This window comes from Carlito syrichta, unplaced genomic scaffold (assembly GCF_000164805.1).
Source record: "Carlito syrichta isolate Samal-C Ts95f unplaced genomic scaffold, Tarsius_syrichta-2.0.1 Scaffold308074, whole genome shotgun sequence".
Taxonomy (NCBI): Eukaryota; Metazoa; Chordata; class Mammalia; order Primates; family Tarsiidae; genus Carlito; species Carlito syrichta.
In genome coordinates this window covers 248,846-255,766 of record NW_007252170.1, presented here as the reverse complement: position 1 = coordinate 255,766, position 6,921 = coordinate 248,846, and positions in this window count along the sequence as shown.

Below are 6,921 nucleotides of genomic sequence, written 5' to 3'. Positions count from 1 at the left end.
TGCATTTTTCAGATGTATGAAGACCTGGCTTCCCAATAACTCTAGCATTTATTTTAAGATAATCTCCTTTTTCAATATTCTCTATACTGCAGTCTCATTTATCTGCCATATCAAATCCATAATATTTGTCACTTTTTTCAGAGTATCCAGGGCCTGAACTTTAAAAGCCATCACATCTTGTGCCTTTCTCCTTGTCACCATCACCATCCTTGCAACTCCTGACATCTGGAACCGTCTCCTACAACTCCTGGACACTTCATCAATCTTTCAATCTCATAATATAAGAAATCTTGCCTGCCAAATGGCTACAATTTCTCTCCTTTCATATTTGAAAAGTTTTCTTATCTAACTCTCAAGAATAATACATAATACAAAACTTCTTTTCTATTGTTTAGTAAACTAGCAAGTACTTAATTTCATTTGTCAATTAGCAAGTACTTAAATCTGAATGCAAGCATTTCTCAATGAATATGGGGGGGCAGGGTTGAGGAGGGAGAAGGTCAAGTATGGGCCCTTTCTTCTGTTAACAAATCAATGTAAACTGATACCTACATGCTTTGCTATTGTTAAAAGCCAGGAACAACTACAACACAAAGCTTGGTGTTCACTATACTTAAAATAGAGAATAATGGAGCACCTCCAAACAAATAGGAAACTGTAATATACAAGGGGTGTTCGTCTGGAAATATAAAATATGAGACCACAGACCGAGTGGTTTATGAACAGCAGCAGGTCTCAGGAGAATGTTTCCCCTATAGACATACATTAGTGGTTTAATGACAGTGCTTTTGACAGTTTAAACCATAAATTATTTCATACTATTTTCCCTCCTAGAAAAAATACTTTCAGAGTCTGAAGATTGGATGAAGACATCTACTTAGCAGGAAAAGAACCAAATTATACAGTAATATTTTTTTTTATTAGACATATTGGTGCAAAATTTGTTTTATTTTGACAAGATCACTGAAAATATTTCAATGGAAAATGATTGGAAAGAAGTTGTTGTGTTCTTTGCTCTAAACATTTTTATTTAAGGTGTTTCCTTTATGTTGTGGGAAAATATCAAGATTCAGTTTGAAGGATATTTTAAAGGATCTAACTTCAAAAGTTGACTCTCAAAGCCACAGAAATAATTGAGATGACTCAGAAACTAGCTCTACCCTTAGTTGATTTCAAATATTTTTCTATTATATCTAACAATTTCATTTTCTTCTTTTTCTTTTCCTGAATTCTTTTAATTATTGAGTATGCCTATGGTAAATACAATGATATTCTGTCACCATTTTCAAAAAGTGAAATATTTTATTATATCTTATTTTGTCTATCAAATGGCTTGCTGTCACTTTTTTCTTTTAAATCAAATTTTTTATTTAACCATTTAAATTAGCTAATGTGCCAGGCTCGGTGCCTCAGCCTGTAATCCCGTGCCTTTGGGAGGCTGAGGTGAGTGGATTGCCTGAGCCCACGAGTTCGAGACCCGCCTGGGCAGCAAGACCTCATCTCTACAATAAATCAAAAAATCAGCCAGGTGTAGTAGCGCGCGCCTGTAATTCCGGCTACTTGGAAGGCTGAGGCGAAAGGATAGCTGGAGCCCAACAGGCTGAGGCTGCGTTGGCCGCAAGCGGCCACTGCACTCCAGTCTGGGCAACAGAGTGAGACTCCAACTCAAAAAATAAATAAATAAATAAATAAATAAGCTAATGTACAAAATTTAAAATAATTACCAAAATGATTTTCCTAATCATTTTATCATTATAAGTAAGCTGAGTATATAACAATTTGGACTTATAAGCAATGATTTTCTTAACTAATTAGATCTCTGGTTTCAACTTAATACTGTTTTAATTTTAAGACATAGACTATAGATCTATATTTTGTAGCACAGAGAAATATGTAAATGTTTAAAATTAACTATTATTTTCTTTAAGCCAAGATATAACTCCCAGTATTTGAGATGTATACTAGAAGGAATCTTTGGTAAATCTTCAAGTGATTTCAGACTTAAGAGTGGTAAGTGCTGTTCACCAAATATTCCCAAGTCTCTGCCTTCTGGCTCATAGTAGGATTGTACATCCTATTTTACTTGTCTTGGGACCATGTGACTAGTTCTGTCCAATGAGCTGAATATGTCACTGCTGGTGAGACAGACTTCACTGAGCTTCTCTTCTGGTAAGGTGATCCATAAAGTTAGAGACAGTGGCCTCTTTGTCAGCCCACATCTCTAACTATGTTGTGTTGAGCCTCCTGACTCAAGGTAGACACATAATGTGAACCAGAAATAATCATTTTAAATCACAGAATTATGGGGGTAAATCTTTTTCTTTTATTTTACCATAGCAGAATCTATCCTGACTAAAACAGAATGCTTAGACTCTTGAAATGTTACTGTCTCTATCTTTTCAGTCATTTATTTAATCATGATACTTATTTTAGTCCACTTTAAGGAAAGTTGGTAAAGATAATAAAAATATATATAGGTATATAAAGATCAGTGAACTAGAAGCTCAAGAAAAGTATTTCTAATATTATGATACATGAAAGCACAAAAATAGATTTTAAAATGTATTTTCTTAGTACAATATTAATTTTTTTTTTTTTTTTTTTGAGTTGGAGTCTCATTCTGTCACCCAAACTGGAGTGCAGTGGCTGGTCCCAGCCACCGCAGCCTCGACCTGCTGGGCTCCGGCGATCCTTCCACCTCAGCCTTCCGAGTAACTGGAATTACAGGCATGTGCTACCATGCACAGCTGATTTTTTGATTTATTATAGAGATGAGGTCTCGCTTGCCCAGGCGGTTCTCAAACCCATGGGCTCAGGCAATCCACTCACCTCAGCCTCCTAAAGACGCAAGATTACAGGCTGAGCCACCGAGCCTGGCTTTACAATATCAATTTTTAATTATAAAAGAGGAATTACACATTAAAGAAATAAAATTGTATATATAAAGAAAATAAAATAATCACTCCCAGACATGATTACATAATCATATTAACTTTTTTATGTTTTCTGTCAATCTTTTCCTATGCATGCATTTAGAAATTTAATAATGTGGATGTGAATTAAAGGATTCAGGTAATAAAACATAAGAAGCAAAAGAAAATGTATTTAAATATTCAACTGATTTTATAGAAATGAAGCCTTTTCTCAGCATAAATATAACTTGGAAACCACTGACAAAATTAATTACATTAAACTTTAAACTCAAAAATGTCAGGAACATCCTGAAAGGGATATGACAAAATGTATTTTTATAGCTTAAAATTAAAAAATATTTATATAAAGCATAAATAACACTGGGCAAGAAAAATATTGATATTTTTACACTTGAAACTAATTTCAGGCTTTATATTTTGTCACACTCAGAATATATACTCAATTATCAAAAGAAAATTTACATTAAATTATTTTCAAAATAATGTAAAATATCAGTGCCATTATTAAGAGATAAATTGTGTAAAACAGACTGACAATTCTTCAGGAATTCAGAGAAAGGGAATATATGTGAGAGTAATCATAGAAAAATTCTCAGCAAAAATAGGAACTGAGTACAGCTTTGATTTTTCATAATAAAATGAGTTTCCCTTATCTTTGCATTGGACAATATATGAGCTCAGTCTTAAAATATATTGTGATGGAGTACATGATTAGAACAAAAGCAGTAAGTACATAAGACAGAACAGGTATAAAAGTCCCCAATTTACCTGTGAGATTAGCCCTGGAGGGATGGAGTGAAGGTCTAAATCACGTCTGGGAGAACTGGCAAGGCTAAGTTTGATTTAGGCTCGTACTCAGACACAGAGCATCTGCTATTATTTGATGGTAAGTGTCATCAAAAGGCATGTCAGAAGACTGTCATGATCTTGGGGACAGATGCTCCAGTTTAAAGCAGGGCTGCGGTACTCCATGGGTGTCCAAGGACAGGATCTAACCTCCTGGCAGATGAGCTGGCAAGCACTGAGGAGGGTGCTAGGGACTGCCCTACAACCTACAAGCAGATTATTGCTTGGAGCATGGTCTGACCTATAGCAACAACCTTGAATACAAAACAAGAAATAAGGCTGAATTCAAGCAATATGGTTAGAGCCATTCTCACTAGGAACTCTAAAGAGAAGATGAAGGTGCCTGAGGAGCTTGCCCAAGCCCATTAGATAGAGAACTTCAGTCAGCAAAGCTAACTCCAGATTCTACCTGCTAGTACAGGGAGGACTTCTAAAACAAGTCAGACTTAGGCTCCACATTAGGGTGGAGCTGAGCATGTAGACCAAATGTCTTTGTTTCCTTGAGCTCTACAGAGTTTGAGAAGTCAGAAGCTAACTTTTCCCAATTTCCCAAATGCTTCCATATGTACCATCTTATCTGAATGCCTATAGACCTTTGAAGCAGGCAAAGAAAGTATATTTCCCTCATTTTGGAGAGAAGACATGGCATGCCTACTTTCTGAGGTCAGTAAAAGAAGTGTTCTATCTCTTACTCAATGTTCTTACCTTGAACTGCAGGGAATCATGGGACTTTCTATAACAGGGTAATGGCACAGAAAAAAAGACAGATTTTGAAAACAATTGTTTTGATTTAGCCAGGTGACTAAAACTCGTTATCTTTAGAGAAATAAAGTTGTAAAACAGTATGAAACTTCTATGTTGTGAATCATATACATATTAGCCTGCTAGGGCTGCCATAACAAAATACCACTATCTGGGTTGTTCAAAACAGAAATTATTTCCTCAGTTCTGGCAACTAAAAGTACAAGAACAGAGAATCTATGGAGATGGTTTTTTCTGAAGCCTCTCTCCTTGGCTTACAGATGACCATCTTCTCCCTATGTCTTTACATAGTCTTCTTTCAGTGCCTGTCTGTGTAAAAATGGCCCCTTCTTTGTTTTGGGGGGGTTTGCATTAATTTAATTTTATTCTATTCTAAAGATGTGGGGTACAATTCAGGGTTATGTATACAAATGTTCTTTATGCAGGTACCCTTATTGATGAGGTATGCTCCTCCCTCCCCTGGCAGTTTCCCTCAACTACCAATCACATTCCCCCTTCCCCTGGCAGTTTCCCACTACTGCCAATCACTTTCTTATAGTATTATGATAATTGTCCAAGGTCCACTTATGAGTGAGAAAATATGGTACTCTGTTCTTTGTTTCTGGGATAGATCACTGAGTATGATAGACTCTAAATCCGTTAAAGTTGCTGGGAAGTCCACATGTTTGTTCTTCTTTATGACTGCATAATATTCCATTGTGTATATGTATGTACCACATTTTAAAATCCAGTCCAGCTTCAATGGGCAGCATGGTTGGTTCCATGTTTTTGCTATTGTGAATAGAGATGCAACAAACATGCATGTGCAGGTATCTTTTTGGTAGAACAACTTGAGAATTCCTCCAGGTATATTCCCAATAGGGAAATTGCTGGGTCATATGGAAGGTCAATTTCTAGTTCTTTCAGAAATTGCCACCTGTCTTCCAAAGAGGTTGCACTAGTTTGCATTCTCACCAGCAGTGTAGAAGTGTTTTGTTTTGTTTTGTTTCCTCTGCATCCTCACCAGCACCCGCTGTTGTTTGTTTTATTAATTATGGCCATTCTTACTGGGGTTAGGTGGAATCTCAGTGAGGTTTTGATTTGCATTTTTCTGATGATTAGTGAGGCTGAGCATTTTTTCATGTGTCTGTTGGCTGCCCGTATATCTTCTTTTGAGAAGTGTTTATTCATGTCATTTGCCCACTTGTAATGGGGCTGTTTGTTTTTTTTCCTTTTGGTACATTTGAGTTCCTTGTAGATCCTAGATGTTAGGCCTTTGTCGTACATACAGTTGGCAAATATTTTTTTCCCATTCTGTGGGCTGTCTCCCCGCTCTCTTGATGGTTTCTTTTGCTTTGCAAAAGCTTGTCAGTTTAATGAGGTCCCACTTGTCTACATTATCTCTTATGGTATGGACACTTGGGGTTTTGATCAGGAATTGGTTGCCAGTTCCAATTTCCATAAAGTCATCTCCTGCATTTTCTAATATTTTTATAGTTTGAGGTTTTACATTTAGGTCTTTGATCCATTTAGAGTGAATTTGTGTGTATGATGATACGTAGGGGCCCTGTTTCAATCTCCAGCTTGTCATCAGCCAGTTTTCCCAGCAAATGTCCCCTTCTTATAAGGACACCAGTATTATTGAGTTAGGGTCCACATTTATGACCGCATTCATTTTACCTTAATTTCCTCTTTAAAGGACCTGTCTCAAAATATGGTCACATTCTGAGGTACAAGGTATTAAGACAACAATATATAAAATTTAAAGGGACATAAATCAACCCATAACAGATGGTTTTGAAAATCACAGTTCTGGAGATAAGAATAACACAATAGAAAATATGAAACCACTGAAAACTTTTGAACAAGTGGCATCATGAAAGTCATGTTTAAGAAAGATTAGTTTGGAAATTTTCGCAATGTATTGTAAAATGTTTCTCAGAAAAGATTAGAAATAAGGTTACCAAGTAGAAGGCTGTGGAGATAATCTAGAAAATGTATTATAGGAGTATGGGAATGTTTCCTAAGATGTGCAACTTTGAAAGCATGAGACTCTCTTCTTTTTTTAAGCTTTGAGTAAGAGTATGTCATACCACATATTTCTACATTTCTGTAAATGGTACCATAAAGCATTCTGATTAATACTATAATAGAGGAGGAAAAGCATATAAAAGAAGTACATAAAAGTTAACAGAGATGTATTCTAAATGCTACATTAATGTTATATAATATGAAAATTATAATATAATGTGCTACTGGCATAGTAATTTTTGCCCATCTATCATGCATTTATTGAGCAACATGTATCAGTACTCTATATGGAAAGTAAAGGGCTTAATCCTCGCCTAGAGGAACCTAAGTTATTATTTATGATCCCTAAAACTGTGTGTTTTTCAAACTA